This window comes from Sebastes umbrosus, chromosome 17 (assembly GCF_015220745.1).
Source record: "Sebastes umbrosus isolate fSebUmb1 chromosome 17, fSebUmb1.pri, whole genome shotgun sequence".
Taxonomy (NCBI): Eukaryota; Metazoa; Chordata; class Actinopteri; order Perciformes; family Sebastidae; genus Sebastes; species Sebastes umbrosus.
The window spans coordinates 29,157,083-29,176,802 of NC_051285.1; the positions used below are offsets into that span (position 1 = coordinate 29,157,083).

The window sequence follows — 19,720 nt, forward strand, 5'->3', positions numbered from 1 at the left end:
GAAAATCTATATTTTCACCACTTTACCTCGCCATCAGACAGCCCTTTCTGAAGGGGGAACTGAAGCCGTTATCTATGCTCTCTTCAAAGCCACCAGACTCCATTCACAAAACAGTCATTTTACCTCTCAGAACACGGGACTTGCAGGTCTACCTCTGCATCGACCGGTTAGTTAGTCTGTGTTAGTGTGTGACTTTCTGATCTGAACTAACGTGGCGTCCACAGCGGTACGTCGCTTAGCTTCCTGCCAGTACTCTTGGAGCACGCCGAATGTCGTCTAACTTACTGAATGTAATACACTGACTATAAGGATATATATACAGTAAACTGTATATGTAGCACAGTTATCATGCAGTTTAGTTTTTTGATCTGATGCTTTATTTATTTATATTTATGTTATGTTGATATTTATGTATACATGTATTTACTTGGTATTGATTACCAACCAAGACCTTTTTAGGGCCCTCTAAATTCTCTTTGCTGTTTTCAACTAGTAAAAGCCTCTCAAAAATAACATGAGTTCATTTGCTTTCATTAGTTACAGAAATGCTTCGAAAAAATAACGAAAATAACTTCACAAGGGCAGTCTGCAATTCGGAGAGAAATTAGCTCAATCCCCACGATGCCAATTTCTTAAAAAACAAAACAACAACAGTGCAAAAGGCTTGTCTGACTTAACTAGTGATCAATTGGATCTGCTTCTCAGAATCCTGAAGCTTTCCATAAATAATATCTTGTGCATATTCATGAAAACAGAGACGGCGTATCACAGTTTTACACTCAAGGCTATAGATTCACTATCCAAACTGCAGCACCCGTTCTGATACCAGATCTGATAGCAGATATACATGCAGGAGGGAGAGAACAAGCCTTTCCGTGGATGTAAGGAGCCCGTTTGCTCATCCTCCCTTCAAAATCTCATTTAATCTGCCCTGTTTGAGTTTGTTGGCTAAGAGGCTGACCTGCAAATGCAATGAATAACATTTGGAATTGGGGTATGTCACCTTGGTCAGATATTATGCATCTCGATGCCCTGCAAGAGAGGAAGATGAATAAATAAATCAGGTGTTTTTGAATATGAGTGGGATCTAATCATCGCCTTATTGTCAGGCCTGATTTACAATGCAAACACCGAGAGGCGAGGCCTTGATGCCGTTGCGTAAAATGGTGGAGGGAAGGGCGGAATGGTAATGAGATTTGGGGGCCGGGGAGGAGGAGGGGCTCTGTGTACACATTTATGGTCAGACTCAACACAGGAATCGGAAAACACACAGATCAGAGCACAAACACACACACACACACACACACACGGGAATGGGCATGCATGCAAACATATATTAATGCACAAATGCCAACATTAAACACAGAGATTGCAAAGCTTCAACCACTGTCATCCTGAGGGCAATATCACACACACCGTCTCTCGCCCCAACGCACATGCACACACGCACACACTCGAAGAGCATACACAGCCGGAGGCGAAGATAGTCTCACCAGTGGTCTTAGGGCTACAAATCCCCCTCAGGCTAGAGCGAGCTGCACACATACTGCAGTTAGGACCCAGTCCACACTCCCAGACCACCTCATTAACCTGAGCCAGCAGCCCCCTCCACCCAGCCTCACAACACCCAGCTCCTCACTTACAATTCATACTAGTATCATTTATTCACCTGCTCTTGTTGATTGGACTCATCCCACAAGATAGAGAAGGCACGGATTGGAAGCTTGGTGAAGGACGTTCAACATCGGGTGGACATTGTTAACGGACAAAAGTGGAGAGGCGTGGTGGACTGACGAAGTTTCGTGTCCAGTGGTCGAAGGAGAGAAGTATGAATTTCATATCGCTGCGGTGTTCTGGGAGTGTTACCTCATTGCAAATATTACAGTGAGGGTCTGTTGTTGAAATGAAACCCACAGAGAAGAGCTGAGAGCTTCTGTGGTCACCACTTGGTGGAGCATGTTCCCATTTAGATGTAACTCTAGTCACAAAAAGCAGAAAGCAACAACAACACTCAACACAATGTTGTTTCTAGGGATGTGAATAATTCACCGTTTAACCGACATTAAGCATTTTAACAGATTAACGCTGTCGGTTAAAACGGTTAAAAGAAATATTGATAATTAATTAAAAGCTGAGCGGCTCAGAGGAGCAGCTCGTCACTTTAAGGAGAAATGCCGGTCCACCTTAACAGCCCACCTTAAGAGGCCGAGCCGGAGTTGCAGGATACAGGAAGTCGGCTCCGGTCTCTCCGGCTCGCTTGAGCGGAGCGGAGGAGTTAGTAGGAGTTGGAGTTTCGTAGCATTTATTCACCGACAAATAAACTGTCCACACACTGCTACACCTACGATCACAGCTAGAACGCCACCAACAACCTCACACTCATCACCAACACACACACACGGTCTGTTGGACACTCGTCAAAGTTACACCGCGCTGACAGACTGTACGTGTGGCGGCGGCAACGAGCAAGAAGCCACCGGCAATGCTAGAGCTGCTAACGTAGCACAAACACGCACACTGTTTGTCGGACACTTGCTAATGTTACGCCGGGCAGACACACAGCTGACAACCTGCTAAACTAAACTAAATGTGCGGTGGAGACTTTTACTGGGAAAGTAGCTGCGTGTCCCCGACACTTCACGCAGCATCGGAGCTGCTAAGTTAACGATCCCAGACGGCATCCCTAGTTGTGTCGCTTGCTGTCTATGGATCTGAGTTGGTTGTAGAGCGAAGGGGAAATGAATTAAATGATTACAAGTTAGAGTCAGCTATAAACAAGCTGGGATGCTCAGAATGTGTTATCAAGGTCAAATCTGCACAAATCTGCAGCTCAGTTTGAGGAAACTTTGTATTTTTTTAATAAAACCAAAACGCTGCATCATCATCGTCACCATGATGCTATAAACATGTCCTTTGGCGTCCTCCTCTTCTCACCGACTGGGCGGACTTCACTAAAAAGGGTTCCTCTGACTCGTCCTTATCAATTTTCCAATGACATTTTATGCTTGAATTTAAATCTATAACCTTTCCAGATGATTCTTTCATACTGAACTTCTTAATGAACGCCCTTCACATATTCAAATATGCCCCACAGCCATAATGAAGACACAGGGAATCCCCTCGGGTATGACAGTTTGCGAGATTCATCGCTTTCTTTTCTAACTGCTGACAATGTGCTCCAATCTCACTGCAATTCTTGTTTTCTTTGTATTTATGCAAATGTTTGTTTGGATATTACAGATTCCGGTTTGATTGTGTTCCTTCCTGCTTTTAAAAATTAGATTAAGGGCTCAAGTAAAATGGATAGTGGTAAAACTACAGTACAGTGGAACATGTTTTATAATTCCCCAAGGACAAGTGGTTTGCATGCAAATAACCTTATTAGCATAGCTAAAAGCCCTTCTTATAATGAGGTAAGGCTTTTTTTCTGAGGAGGCTAAACATATAAGACAAAGATGAAAAGAATATTCAGGCTGCAGGTAAATGATTGTACCATTTTTAATCATCTCGATCAAGAGGTACCTGAGCTTCAACTTTTTTTTTTTTACTTTACTCAAAAAAAAGTAAGAAAAAGAGCAACGCGAGAAAGTTCATATTCATGTCTCTAGTCATGTAAAAACCTTAAAGACTAACAAGAATTACAATTGTTTTGAGGTTTCTGCAATACAATGATACTTCATTTTAATTGTTTCCTTTCTTAAACACATTTAAATAACAAAAAGAGTTTTTCTTTTCATGATGCCACTGGAATCAATCTTTATTTTTTAACAAAAGTGTGTAAAATTCTCTACGATATCCAGAGCATTAATATATCATCATCACCTATAGTCTATGTAAAGATATAGAGGAGTGATGAATGAAGTGTCCCTCTGTGTGTGTTGTAATCAGAGCTTCTCCTAGCTCTGTTGTTTTAGCCCACTGCTGCTCTGCTCTGCTCTCATACGGCGCATTTCCACCAGATCCGGTGACGGAGGGCGTCTCAACGCTTTCCATTCATTTCCTATGTATGGAAAGCAGGAGAAGTAGTCGATTAGTTGAATAATCTCAACTTTATACAAATGAGCTCGTCCAGCGCGACGCGTCCGGCTCACAAAACTTGGACCGAGCTGTGAAACTAGGCGATCTAAAAATGAAACAGTGGCATCGCCTTTAAGCGAGAAGCTTAAAATGTTAGATTTTGGTGGATTGTTTTTACGCTAAAAACTGAAAGTTTACGAGCAGGCCGCCATGCTGTTTCCTGTTTGAAACTGCAAGCAGAAAACCAGGGACCAATCACATGCACGATCTACAATAGGGTGCGTCACCGCTTGAACAGCCAGTTGAGTGGGGTGACCATATTTTCAAACCCCCAAAACATTTGAGTGTTTTACAGATATCTGCCGGGACTCGGGAAAGCTTTAAAGCGGGACTGTCCCGGTTTCCGTATAGTTGAGTGAAGCAGCGTGTCCCGTAGTGTTCTCACTGGACCTGGTGGACTTGTACCGTTACAGCTGATAACGCCATCCCGACTGACGCCGTCCTCGTGGAAGTGTAGCGCCTACCCTCCGGTTTGGCCTCAGGTTAACACTGTTAGCTCTCTGAACACTTTCACCGTTGTTTGCTGTTAGTGCTGTTAGCACCGTTAGCTGGGAGCTGCTACCCACGAAGTGCGCCGGGCTTTGGAACAAATTTGACATAGTGGTCAAACGTTGGTACTACAACGTCTGTGTCCGTCCCATGATGCCATTGGGCCCATAAAGACCGTTTTCCCCATAGACTTGGAAGAAGTCGGCAATAGAAATGATCTGAATTTTGTGTTTAGGACCTTTAATAATGCATACAACATGCAATGCATTTTAATGATTTATCAACATCAAAAGGTTCATTTTCAGCTGTTTTCCCTCGGCCTGATGTTTTAATAATTACTCATATTTTATAAGGGTAATAGTGTTTCCAGCAAGATGTCAGCTACTTGACAGTTATATACATACTAGAAGCTGCATCCAACTAGACATGGTACAGGTATTGGATTGGATAATTAGGAGTTGGGTAAATAAAAGGGACCACAGACAGCAGAGCTACTACACATGTGTATTAAATAAACTACTGTATGTCAGATGGATATTGGAAAATTGATAAAAACAGCACATAAGAGATTGAGTATACATTTGATTGATTCCTGTGTCACATGATTATCATAATAATCAATAACCCCCTTCATGAGAATAGAGATGCTCTTGACTGTACAGTAAAACGCCACAATATCCAAGAGAGCGTTCACTAATGTGAAAGCAGCTTCTCATTGGCTCCAGCTCCATGCCAGCATGGAGGTGTGTTTCCTCCCAGCAGGCTGCAGAAACGCTCCTCCGTCCCCACACATAGAAAATGATAACAAGACCGCGGTCACGCTCCGCTACGTATACGACTCGTGGCAAACATGGCGACCGAATGGTTGTCGGACCTGCTTCAGTGAACTTATTTTTGTTTCAGCTCTGTCGTGGTTAAATTTACACAAACTGGCACTGCATCATTTCCTAAAACAAACACACACACACACACACTCATACAGGCACACAAACAAACACACACACACACACACTCTTGGGAAGCGGGTGGGTGGAGAGTGCCAACATCGCACTCCCCTCCACCAACAAAAATAGCACTGCAACAGCGTCTGTATGGAGCAAAAGGCTCAGAGAACCACGGATGAAATGATGTTTAGTAGAACGTGCATCTCAAGCCATGTTTAGCATGAAAAGACCAGAACCAACAGTGAATGGATCCACTAACAAGTACTGTGTGTGCGTATCAAAGCCGGATTTCTCGTCTTCCTCTGTGCCAGAGCTCCATTGTTCTCCAAAAACTATTAAAAACACATCAGTGAGCCACACTGTGTCACTGTGTGACATATTCCTTCATGAACACTGTTTTGACTCAATCCCACACCGGCCTGCTGCTGTAAATACTCACTAGCACATCAAATCAGCAGCTAAAAATAGTCCCCAACAAATGCACTGTTTACTTCTGTTTGCGTTTGCTAAAAACTAACAGTGCCCAGCTGTTTTACTGAGACGTTTTTAACGAGACTATAGGAGTCTACAGCCGTGCTAGCTGCTCTGTGAGGCTGTGCTGTGAGCTGATGTTATTGTGAGCATGCTAACTCTAAAGGGCTGCAGGGATGATGTGTTTTTGTAGGCCAACCTGGAGGTTAGCATCGCCCTTTTTTAAGGTGTGTAAAAGCTTCAAAATTCCCAAGTGGGATATTTACTGATTTTATATCATAGAACAAAACGTTAAAATCTCTCCAGTTTGTGTCAACCACAGACCTTATTTCAGGCATCTAACTCAAATCCCATTTAAAAAACGACAAGAAAGACGAACTGACGGAGCTCAAACTGAAACTATATGGGCTATTCGGGACCAGTTGGTCTTGGGAAGTCAGAGAGTATTGAGAGATGGAGCCTGCCAGCCTTTTCCTTCAAGGTTGGACTGAAATCCTGTGAGACGACCCGGCAGGTCTCCTCCACATCCTCCAGATGATAAGAGAAACTTTCATCAGCTCATTGGGGATGTAGGCTACAGCTTCATTAATCACGTCTTGATTAATAGTGTCACCGGCCTCTTCTACTCAAATAAAACATGAAGATGAAGAACACAGAAGAAGAAGAAGGGAACTGATGTTTTATTGAAGCCATTCTTTTTTTTTGTTCCTGTGCCAAAGAGATGAATGGATGTTTTATACATATAAGCTACACATACTCCCGCATGTACCATTCAGCTGCCAACTCCAAGAATAGTAGCTTATAGGCATTGTGATGTTGCAAGGTGGTGTAGGGCCGAGTGTCCTGCGGTCGACACACACACACACACACACACACACGCACACACACACACACACACAGGAGGAGCATTTCCTCTGCTAAGCTGATAACCATCAGAACACTGAAGGTAGAAAAATTCAAGCTGAAATTGGAACGGCCGAGCTCATGGAGAGGAAATGTAATCTACAAGAGTTTCCCGCTGAATCCTTTCCAGACACTTTGCCTCTCCCCCACCACCACCACCACCACTTCAGTCCTCCTCTTCCTCCACTGTCATGTTTGCTGGCACATACATTGTGCCTCTTATCTGCCGTTGCATCTGCGAGGCTCCCTTTTTTTTTTTTTTTTTTAAAGATACCTTCTTATCACAACTTTAGCTACTGGTGGGGGGACGTGACTGACACAGGATGCAGGGTGGCTTATTCGCTTTAACATTTAACTCTACATAGAATCAAAGATAAAGTCCGGTTTGTGTACCGAGTGTGTACTTTAATGCAAAGAGTTGACAGCTCAAACTCAAAAAAGCATTTGAACTAGAAGTGATGTGAGTGACAGTAACTCAGTTTTTGATTCCATTTCATTCACCATGCTCATATTCAGCCACCCCCTCTTTCACTTTCAACCTCACATTTAGGCTATTTACAAGATAATAAAGGTGAAACACAACATTAACTAAATAACTAAACTATACAAACCAAAACAAGTGTGTGTGGTGAACATCGTCTGAAAGCTGGAACCTGGAGATTAATTTGAGATGCAGCTCAGCGCTATGTGTCAAGTTGGTCTAGTCATAAATCATTAATTAATTCACATAGGAGTATGTGACATGTATATACTGTCCCCTGTCCCCCCCTTAAAAAAGACAAAAACAGGTCTATTGTGGGTCTCAGAGGGTTAATTACAAAAGTGTTGATCAGTCAGGAATAGACTGTTAGTGTTCTTTCTTTAAATATTAATAGCTATATACAGACTGTGTTTGCTAAAATGCACTAGAAGCCTGATTCTCCTTTACAATAATTCACTACATGTTTACAATCAGGCAGGCAAAGTCATTAAAATATGCAAATATAGCTGGCTACGAGGGGCTCAAAAAAGAGAAGCCAGGAGAACAAGAAAACGAAAGGATCAGAGAGGCAATGGCCAAACTTCTAGCCAAAGAAAAGTGTGAAGAAGCAGCAGGTACAGGTGAAGCAGAACATACAAAGGTGAGGAGCTGTAGCGGGTTCAGTTTTATAGCTACAGTGAAGATACTGGTATCACGTGAGACTAGACGACCTGGAGTGTGTGTCGATGACGGGTCCAATTTGGAAAGTCTGTCCCCCCTACCCATAATTCCTGACGGCTGACCTGTTTGTCTTGGATCTACCTTCTAAACAGGCAGTGTGACATGTTTTAGAGTTCACTGAGAGCTGATTGGGAGAAACTCCTGAACACCCCCCTGGGCTGCACGGCTGATGTTTGAGGTGGAATTCTCCTGAACTCCTGTGTAGGTGTGAATACGCTGAAAATTGGAAATGTTCTACCAAAGTGAAAGTGAAATAGCACTTTAAATGGACCCAGGCTTCCTCTGCAGAAGGCCCTGTTGCACCGCCACCATCATCACATTCACACACTCCCTCACAATGAGATCAGCAGAAGGGAATATTTGAGGAGGGTGGTGGGGGATTAATGAGAAGGGGATTAGCAGGTGGGTGGCTCTCTCTATGTGTGCATGTGCATGTCTGTGTGTGCGTGTGTGTCTGCAGTGTTAGCCACTTTAGTGTTAGCAGAGATCTGGGTGGTGAGTTAGTGTTGGAGGGACGGGCAGGCAAAGAGCTGCTGCAGGCCAGACACAACCAGAGGATGACTGAGCAGACTGGCATGTACGACAAGTCTGCATCGGGAAGCCCAGCCAGAGTGATGACAGTTCAGACTCTTTGAGCATGCAAAGGAGGGAGAGAAGAAGAGACATCTGGCAACTCAGTTTGCTCGAGGTACGGCTATGTTACTTGCAGCAAAACTGTCCAACGTCACATGCATACCACTCAAAAGCTTTATTTGTATGTAATACAAATACATATAATCTGAATTACTGTTGTATTTCATTAAAAAAAAAAAACTGTTAAGATACTTCTAAAGGTTTCTGACTTTGTTCACAGTATATGTCACAAGTTGTTCAGATATAAAAATGTAGAAGTAGAAGTTTAGCTGCCAAGATGTCGGGCTTCAATATCAGATCATGAAGACAAAATAAAATGTGCAACATCAAGCTTTATCCTGCACTGACCAATAACTGTTGTGAAAACTGATGAAACATTATTGAGGATGAAGCATGACTAGCATGCCCAAAGCCTTTGGCAATGAAACCGCATGGCACAAATTGGATGCCAGGTGGGCCCATTGTCCCGCTGCAATTCGATTGGCTACTGTTGTTGTCATTTGCTTGTAGTAGTTAGTAAAGAAGAGAGTTAACTGTGGTAACCATGACGATGTGGGTTATCTTCTACAGCACTTAATGTGAAAGTCTGTCGTTGTCTTTGAAGAAGAACTTGAGATAAAACACCTCGGTGAACTGAACCGCCGGTACAAAATAATCAGATTTAAGGTGGACTGCTTCTCCAGGAAGACCGAAGACCGCTGTTTGTGTCCCGTGTGAAACCAGAAGTCAACGTTGATTTATTTGTCACGTAGCTTCCATACTTAAGTTACGCCACTTCCGGTGTGGCGTTAACTTAACAACACACTATTTTCCTAAACCTAACTAAGTAGTTTTGTCGTCTTTTGTGAAGAAGGACGTTTATTTTGAAAAGACTGGAGCGGAAATTATCACTAGACATTCATAGGAGAATGAAAAATGAGGCATAACTTTTCGTTAGATATCATACGAACCGTTGTTTAGGAGAACACATCGGTTTATCACCTGTGTGGGAAATGTGAACTAGCTCATTATGTCAAATATTAAATGGTGTAAAGTAAATCTGGGCAGAGTAGTTGTTTCCCCACCATTTTTTTTCCACTTAAAAACGCCACTGAAAGTGAAGACCAAATAATGAGGCCAACACCGGCGGTGTTTGCTGCTCTTGGCTGGACGGCCTCTGTTTGTCTTAGTGTCGGGGGGGGCAAAGAGAGCCGGCAGCCGAATGGAATTCTTGGAAACACCAAACAAACCCATATTAAATTTCCCCTGAAATGCCATGCGGAGAGGCGTGGAGCATGCGTGGCAGGGGGGACAGAGAGATGGACAGCAGAGGTACAGAGACAAGCAGGAGGGAGAGAGAGAGAGAGGAAGGCAGTGTGAAAGAAGGCTGGGTGGGCAGAGAGCTCAAAATAAAAGGGAAAGTCGGAGAGAAAGGGGCAGAAAGATGAGGAGAGCTGTAGACACACTGTCGAGAGGACATGGGGAAAGTCAAGAGGGGACTGGAGAGTGCCAGGTCACACTGGAGGTAAAGGAGTTGTTAGAGGAGAAAAGAAAGTAAGAGTGGCAGTAGTAGAAGGACATTTCAACCAAGCATGAGGAAATGGCTTTAAAGAGTCCACGCGCAAATCCTGTGAGGACTCTACCTTCTAGTAAAGTTAAAACATGTGGTGGAAGAAGTATTAAGAACTTTTACTGAAGTAGCAATACTACAGAGTACTGTTACAAGCTTTAAAGTCCAGAATTAAAAATCTTACTGAAGTAAAAGTATACAAATATTAGCATCAAAATATACTTAAAGTATCAAAATTAAAAGTACTCATTATTATATATAGTAATATATATTATATCATTGAATTATAATTAATAATGCATGTGTTAATCTCTTGTAATATATATTTATATACTGCTGAGTAACTTAACATGTTATAATACATCATAATGCATTAGTTGATTTGCTTATTTATTATGTTTTCTATTAATAATCTGAATATGCAAAGTAACATAAAATGTTAATACTCAAGTAAAGTAAGTACCTTATAATTGTACTTAAGCACAGTACTAGAGTAAATGTACTTAGTTACATTCCACCACTGAGAAGGTAACATCTGTGTCTGAATGACCACAGCTCAGTGTACGGACAGCGGCGTGCGTGGCCACGGTGCCAGTCATCAGAGCCACGTCTCCGCTCTAAAGACGGGAGTCTGGTGGAACTTTGACAGCCTCTAGAAGCATGTTTATGCCCCTTTGAGAGAGTCTCTTGTGTGGGTACCTGTGATGTAGCTCTGCTAGAGTCTCTCTGGAGAGGCTCTCCTGGTGTTTGAGGAGGGAGTGTCGGTGCAAAGTGGGAGCCCGGCTGCCATACAGTGCTGCTGTAGTGTTGTGAAGCTTAATATAGCACAGTTATCAGCAAGCCTGTGTGGTGTGTTTACTGCCACAAAGGAGAAATTAATCTCTTGTTCATGTGCAACGGTGTCCGTGCAACCTACGTTACCTAGTTGTCTGACTCTACATCAGAAGGAGCGGGCACCTTGCAGCACATATTTGACCAGTTTTATAATAGTATGAAAAATGAGAGACTTTCTCCAGCAGTTATTAACGATAACCTGCATCATCATACTGATAAGCTAAGCATCAGTGCTCTTTCAGCTTTTCATCAAAGAAACATCAAGCTAACGTCCTGCTGAAACACAAAGTAAGCTAATTGAGCTATTGTGAGGTAGACTCACTGTACATTGGGAAAGAGACGTCTATGAACACTCTAATAGTCCTTATTTAAATCAGTCCTAAAAGTTGTATATAGCTGAATCCAGAGTTCTTTCCCTTCCTCCGTTCATGTGAATGAGACCCAGACCGAGGCTGGAGCGCGGTCTGGGAGGCGGAGTTAAAGGAGACGCTACTGCCTTTGCTCTGTAGGCCTCATGGATGCGGAAGATTGACGGAAGATCAACACCGTAGGTAACGTTGAGCCATAGATTGACTTTATTAAGCTGATATCTGCAGTGGATGTGCTCATGTCATATGAACTCCTAATACATTTAAATGCGTGTTTCCAGCTTCAATAAATGTATATTAGTTACTAGTTTCAGACCGACGCGGTTGTCATTTTCACGCCCAGCACCCACGCTGGTTTCATTTGACAGGATTGCCGCCGCGTTACCAGGGTGATGTCGCGGCGGTAAAAGGTACCTGTACCTGGGGTGTACTTGATAACTACAGACGCAAGATGGCAGCAGAGCGCTTGAATCCTGATTGCAGGATTTTATTATATATCCACGTTTTGTAAGTAGGAAATGTACTTGAGCCCATCTGTGCACCCATGGGCGTGTTGGTGTTAAAATGAGGTGTGGTCAGGCGCTTTGTTGGCACATTGCTATCCTGACGCAGCGACAGAAAGCGATTGAAAGCATTGACCAACAAAAATCTGCATGGGCTAAAGTCAAACGTAGTGTTTTCCTGCTATTTCAAGGGCGCAGATTGTAAGATGCTGCCTACACAGGCAGGTTCACAGTGCACACACACACTGTTAAATTGAGTCGGCGCTAGAACAACGTTTTATCTATGTAAAAGAAAATTCAGGTGGCAGGTGACGATTCAGAATATAATGGAATATAATGAAGCTTTCAGGCATTGACCAGAGAGATGACTGCCAGCAGCAGAGCCTCCCTGCGGCTCACGTCTCTGTCACACACTCCTTCCCAGACACGTTTTGTTCTAACAAAATGTGTCATGATGAGTCTAAGAGTGCGTCTCCTCTCATCATCCCTCTGTGTGCGGGTGTAGTTGTAGGCTACTTAATAGTTTGCGGGCCCTCTGACCCTAAGCGGTGGCGTTTTGAGGCTGATGTCTCCGCGCATTATGCACCGTCCTCTCCGGCGGTGCCCGGCTGCAAGCCCTTCCGTAATGCAGCTTCAGAGGATTCCGGTTGCATCAGAAGAAAAACAGTTTTCTTTACTTATCAATACATGTTTGTCATATTTAATGTTATTTAGAATAATGGGGGGGATAGGCTCTCAGTGCTGTACCGGTTCAATAAGAAATCATGCGTTTGATGTCCGCCGCTCTGACCATCCTGCTACGATGAATTAAATGACATAGATTTTACTCCTATTCTATTTCTACGGTTGGTAGTCACTTCAGATACCCACATGCATGTCCACAAGCACTGAAAAAAAGTAGGTTTTTCATGATAGGTCCCCTTTAAAGGAGGGAAGGAGGACAGAGGCAAAGACTACAAGCAATGCACTAAGATGTATATACGCACTTGAGAGACAAAAACAAATGTCAGGTTTTAAATGAGGAAATAAATCTATTTAGCCATCAATAACAGAAAACTGCAGGTGCCCAAACATCACCCGCCCCCCCGCCCCGACGAGAATGTCTGACAAACCAGAGCTCCAGTCCGTGAGCCAGATCAAGGTCTACTTTGAGGTAACAGCCTCACATTCCCCCTCTCCGTCGCCCCCTCTCTCTCTCCCTCGGCTAAAGGGACATCTGGAGCGCATTAAGGCACTAAGGACATTGGATCTCCCCAGAGCGCCCGGCTGGATGGGTGGCCCACTGTAGCCCCCTTTCAGCAGCAGAGCCAGGCCATACCTGATTGATAGAGGGAGCCCCACACGCACACTTAACACTCACACACACTGACAAATCCCACACGGTTGAAATACAGCATGGACCATTGAAACATTGGTGGTGCTGCTAACATGGATTAGTATGGACACGTGTACTTCCACCTTTCACTGTGTTTAGTTTGGCCTATCAATCATGCATCGAGCACATGATACACTTTATGTGCTGCACATTCCTACAACGTTACCCCGTATATTACAAGTGAGTTTAGAGCTAGCCTGTTGAAGTGCATTGTAATACAAGTTGATAATCAATAAACACAAACTGACCTGCTTTTAATGCAAGTAACAACTCCCGACATGTCAATCTCATTCTCACTTCCAACTCGTCAAATACCGCCATTTGGTGAGATGATTGGATAGCGACGCACGGAGGCACCCTTTAGCGACTGCGACGCACCGGGCTTTCAGCTAAACCCTCGGCATTATCAACGGTCAGAGCGTGAGGGAGAGACGAGTTAAACAAACACAGGACTTTCAACCAGGAGACCGCTGTTCAAACTAAAAGTTGACTTATTTTGTCACGTCAGTAGTCACGTGACTCGTTAGTATCGCTAGAGTCATGTGAGTTGCTAGGCAGTGAAGGTAACGTCAACCACGACTGTTTCCTAACCCTACTTAAGTGGTTGTGTTGTCTAAATCTAGCTCTTCCTGTGAAAACGGAAGTTTATTTTGAAAGGACACTATGCATGTATGTATAAGTGTATACGTTCCCTGAGACGTCAAAAGGTCCAAAAGTCTCAAAATTGGTCTCCGATGCCGAGGGGCACCGACGAAGCGTCGGTATTTGGCGAGTTGGGAGAATGTGTCGGACATATGGAAGTGATATGGAACATGAATACAACTCTGATCATCATTGACAACATGCACTTTCTGAATGCCTGAAGATTTCCCAAAGCATTCCCCAACACCTCATTCACGCAAATAAAGATTCGGATCAAAGCCCATCTTGTTTTCAGGATTAAAGCAATGGATAGACGTTTATATGATTTTTTCTCTCAGCAGATGCTCCCCATGCGATGAGAAAACACAAACTTTTTCAAAGGAGGAAAGTTCAAAGCACCTCCTCATTTCCAGTAAATTGCTTTGCCTGATTTGCCATTTCAAATAAATTGCAGTGTTGGCCAAAATTTGCAATTCACAGGAAGTCGTCCCCTCAGCCGCACAGAAGAAGTTAATCCATATTTCACGTTTGAATATAAGATGGAAGCGGAGAAAAAGGGGAAGGAAAGGGAAGATAGGTAACTCCTTGCCAGGAGATGAGGAGCGGGAGGGGAGGGGTGGCGGGAGAAGCTGTGGGAGTGGAGAAAAGGCGAGAGAATGGGAAGAAACAGGCGCCATTTAGAGTAAATGGCATCCAAAAACCCTCTCCAATTATCTTTGCCTACCATGCCAGTGAGACTGACTTAATTAAAACGACTTGAGAGGGAGGGGAGAGAGGAAGGAACTGCCAGTGATTGAGGGGGCAGGCAGGCGGCGTATCTGCACCAAAACACAAAGCTCAGGCATCGCTCAGGCTGTCGACCACTCTCCCTTTTCAATTCCCGACTTCAAAAGAGAATAAAGAAATAATAATAAAAAAAGAGAGGGGGCTCTCACCATCCACAGCCATGTAATTGCGCTATTTAAATCCTACATTTTTTCATTGTTAGAATATTCATTGAGGGGAAAGAGGAATGTATAAAAATGGATAATAAAACTGCTTTTTTTTTTTGTTCTTGTCTGACTCCCCCCCCCTCAACCTCCCCTCCAATAATCCTTCTGCCTTTTTCTGAGAAAAACCTCTGACAGTGACCTTTTCGCATGAGGTCTGTTTCTATGGAAACAACGTCCAGCCCCTCTGTGTTTGGTGTTTTCTTGTCATCGGGGCGGCCAAAACTGGCCCACTTGTGACTAAGAGGAAAAACGCATCACATTTAAAGATCTGTCTGTGTCTTGTGTTTCTTCTAAAGCACAGTACCGGCCTGGGAAGAAGCAGAGAGCATCCACTGATGTAGAGGTTTATATGAAATCATGCAGCACATTACGCCTTTTTGACAACGTGATTTTTGACATCACCTGAGATGCAATCTGATGATGCATGTTAGGAACCAGACATTAAGTATCACTAAAAAATATTTATTCTATGCAAATGTTAAATCATTACTGTAACCAACGGCTTATAGGTTAGCCACTGTTATTGCAACAGTCGATTTTTGTGAATCATTTCTTTATTTATTTGTTCATTTTGGCATTCTTTGAAGAGTAATTTACTTTATTTTTTAACGTAATCCGTGACAAAATCTCTCGAAACGTAATACACAATCCAGTTTAGATAAATAGATAGATAGATACTTTATTGATCCCGAAGGAAATGTAGGCATCCAGTAGCTTAAACAACACGTCCAAACAACAATACACCTTAAAAAGAGATCAAATTAAATAGAATAAAGTTAAATAAAATAAAAATAAGATAACATAAGTACAGCAGTGAAGTGACAATGGGAGTGCAAATAGTGCACTGAATATAGTAGTGTATATTATAGTGTATGATACAGTAGTGTAATGTAATAGTATAATAGTAGTATAGCTCTATAAATGATAATACAAGAAGATGTAAGAAATGATATGAGAAGATATAATGAGATAAGATATAACATTAATAACAATAATATATAGGTGTAGTATAGGTTAATACAATAATAATAGTAATATTAATGATGGTACTATATATATATATATATATAAATATATATATATATATAAATAATATGAATGAAAGATACAGTTTCTAGCAGTCAAGTGCTGTCACAAGGCTTTTATTTTGAAAAGTCAATTGCAAATCCATATAATTATTCTTCTGCCGGCCGGTCGTTAAATGTGACCACGGCAAGATTTACAGTATTTTGCCATTCAGGTTATGAAAACATAATCTTATCACAATCATTATCCCACAATATTACCATATATACCACTAAGGTTAAAAAAATAAAATACCATTAAGCGCTAATGGTAGTTAGGTAGGTAGGTAAGGTTCAGGTGGTGTTAATGGATGTTTGAAATATGTGCATACATTTACATCTAAATATGAGCATAGAGCCAATTTAGATCTAAAATGTGTTGCTTTCCAAATTATACTTTAAGAAAACACGAAGTTAGAAACTCCATTTGTGCTGCTGATGTCAAGTCAAGCTCTTCTCCACAAACACACACACACACACACACACACTCTTCTCACACCTTGATCAGCCAATACTCAGTAAGTGCTCATGTGTCACAGCTAACACCTGTTACTGTGCTTTTGTCTTGTGAGCTTATTGTAATAGACTGTACAGTATTTCTCACTAAACACAACACAAACTCAGGCTGTCTCATCAAATGTGTTTGCACAGAAGGTTGGTGGGCGATATATAGTTTGAAGTTTAAGTGTGAGAATACACTGTGGACGTTAATTGCCAGGATTTGGGCAACCACTGTATCGATATACATTGGCTGGGAAGTAGTGTAAAGGCAGCTTGGATTTAAATCGAGGTTTAAAAAGAAGAATTAAAACTTAGAAATGACCTGCTGGTGCATTTGCGTAAAAGTTAATGCATTTTAAAGTCACTGCAAAACGTGATGTTTTGAAAACTCCTCTGAGACATCACACTGGTTTGTAATTTTAGTAAAACCAGTTTTCTTAAATTGCATTTGATTAGAGGCTGTCAGAGAGGTTTGGAGTGTGAAGGTGAAAGAGAGTGTGTGAGAGACAGAGAGAGAGAGAGAGAGAGAGAGAGAGGAGGGAGGGCTGAGTAAGCATGACAACCGCTATTTTGATGGGGCCCAAGCCAAGTATCTCCACATATCCACTTTCCCCCTCTCCCATTCATCCCTGTCCTCCCTGCGTTTCCATCTCCAGAGCCCTCCGCTGCTCTCCTCTCCATCCCCCTATCTTCTTTCTCATTCCCGTCATTGCTCTCTCTTCTTTCTTCCTAAACTCACGTTCTCTTTTCACTGATCTCTCCCCCCACCCTTTCCCTTTCCCTTTCCCTTTTTTCCCCCTTTCACAACGTCTTGCCCTGCTCAGGGAGCTCCACATTCCCTTGAGTTGAGCTTAGAGAGTAGTTAGAGAAAAAAAGAAGAAGGAGAGACAGAATATTAATCACGGCATTCTGGTTTGAATGTTTGTTGGTTTTCGGGGGGGAAACTGACAGTGCGTACACCGCTCTGGCTACGTCCCACATCGTCTCAGGCTAAAGAGTCTGTGAATTGAATGAGATACAGATAAAGTGAGGATCGACTCTGTAGCCTTAACCCCCGGTACTCTGCTTCTCACTGGCCAGATTGTTCTCCCCACACACACACACACTGTAGACACATACACAAAGACACACACCACCACAGTCTCAGCTCCAGTTGCCAGGGAGACCGCCATACCAGGGCTCTGACCCAGGAGGTTTGGGACTGTTTTTCAAACCCCCCCTCCACCACCCCAAAAGCAGGAGCGATGGCAGCTGTAGGACAGCTGTTCCTACTAGGCCCGAGTCTTAAACCGCAGCCATCGTCCCACCATCGCTGCAGCCTGGACGGCATTTTAGGGGACAAAAACAGCCCGCAGCCCAAATGATCAGACACATCTGCCGTACTTAGTAGATTCTCCAGAAGCGTCTGTGGAAAAAGAACAGCAGATTCCAGACAGTGCAAAGACGACAATGCTTTCAGCTCTCCACCAGTTAATGAACTGCTTTTATTTCTTCTATGTACAACAGTCAGGGATTTTCTGAAGTAGGGCTGTATGTTTACTCCCGTGTTCTGAGAGGTAAAAATGACTGTTTTGTGAATGGAGTCTGGTGGCTTTGAAGAGAGCGATATAACGGCTTCAGTTCCACGTCCAGATTTAAGCCACCTTCAAAAAATCTATATCAGTTTAAGTGTAAGCTATATTTAGAATATCTTCACCACTTTACCTCGCCACCAGACAGCCCTTTCTGACGGGGAACTGAAGACGTTATCTATGCTCTCTTCAAAGTCACCAGACTCCATTCACAAAACAGTCATTTTACCTCTCAGAACACGGGACTTGCTGGTCTACCGCTGCATCGACCAGTTAGTTAGTCTGTTTCTCTAAACTGGGAGCACGCCGACCGCCACCTAACTTACCATAGGTAATACACATTGAATGGATAAGGATATATATATTTAGAAATGTTATATTTTATTATGGAGAGGTGTGGCCCTCAGTTTTGATTGAAACATGTTTAGACATAGTTTAAGCTTGGCTGTTCAAGTCTGGCTTGAGATCAGTACTGATTCATTGGTAGTATTATTAGTGGTATTTTAACACATATCTTATTTTCTGCACTACTTTAAAATCCTAATAATGTCCTCAGGCTTAGTAAAAAGTAAATAGGTTATAAGATCATGAACTCTTTATATTTAAATCAATACCAATAATCCACAGGATTTTGTTTTCTGATCAAAAATACATTTAATAAAACACTTTTAGTACTACTTATTGCCATATTCAAACCTACTATTTGTTGTTGTTTTTAATTCAGAGGTCATATAACCGTCTGTATGGTAGATGGTTTGGAGAATATAAGGTAAAACATGTTGACTGGGTTGGTGGGGTCTCATCCTGCGTGGTTGACAGTCAAATGTTGTCTAATTTTGTAACTTGAGTAAATGTGTACCAGCATTTACATAAGGTAATTCAATATCATTTCGATAGCACACCAACAAAGTGAAACAATTTCACAAAAAGCCAATTTCCTCGTAACATCAGAGTGCATTATCCTTCTGCCAAATGACAATAGTTTTACCTCTGCTCACTGCCCACAACAGACATAGCCGGAGGATGATTGGCCTAATTTCCACTGTGTCCAGACACGCCGTACAATGCTGCTCTGCTGTTTGTTGTTGCCTTGAATTCACCCTCAATGCCGACTCTGTGATTCCTATTTGCATGTTTCCCCAAAAGAGATAATTACCTCCCATTTGGCCTCACTGTGAAGAAACAGCTCTGCACTTTTTATACACTTTTACTGGTTACATTTAAGGGGAATTCTACCATTATATGATATTCAGATAGGCTTTTGGTTTGCAGATGCTTGTAACTTTTACATGTGGGTGATATACACAAACATCAGTTAGCGTTGTCTTTGCCAATGATGCAAAAAGTCAAGAAATATTTCCTGGTAATGTTATAGCTTTATAACCAATAAAGGACATGCATGAAACTGATTATCTCCCACATTCCCATAAACAAACTAGCAGATACATAACAGCCAGGGAATGAGCCTGAGTCAGTGTTGTGGTAGTAGTACACCCACTTTACAGTATCCATTACCACACTGCCTCTATAATGCCTGCTTCTCATAGGTGAACATGTTGGTTTATTCAGCGTGTAATAGAATTTGGCAGGCCCCTCATCTGCG

General features: G+C 42.5%; 1 protein-coding gene and 1 long non-coding RNA gene across 2 annotated transcripts in view; one reads left to right on the top strand and one right to left on the bottom strand.

The window, feature by feature from the left end:
• The window catches only part of pknox2 (pbx/knotted 1 homeobox 2), a 91,068-nt gene that overhangs the window by 41,695 nt on the left and 29,653 nt on the right, over positions 1 to 19,720 (bottom strand). The window lies entirely within an intron of this gene.
• LOC119476175 lies at positions 74 to 18,545 on the top strand. Its single transcript, XR_005203962.1, has 3 exons — positions 74 to 249; positions 11,002 to 11,010; positions 18,399 to 18,545. It is a non-coding gene; the product is annotated as an uncharacterized LOC119476175 (long non-coding RNA).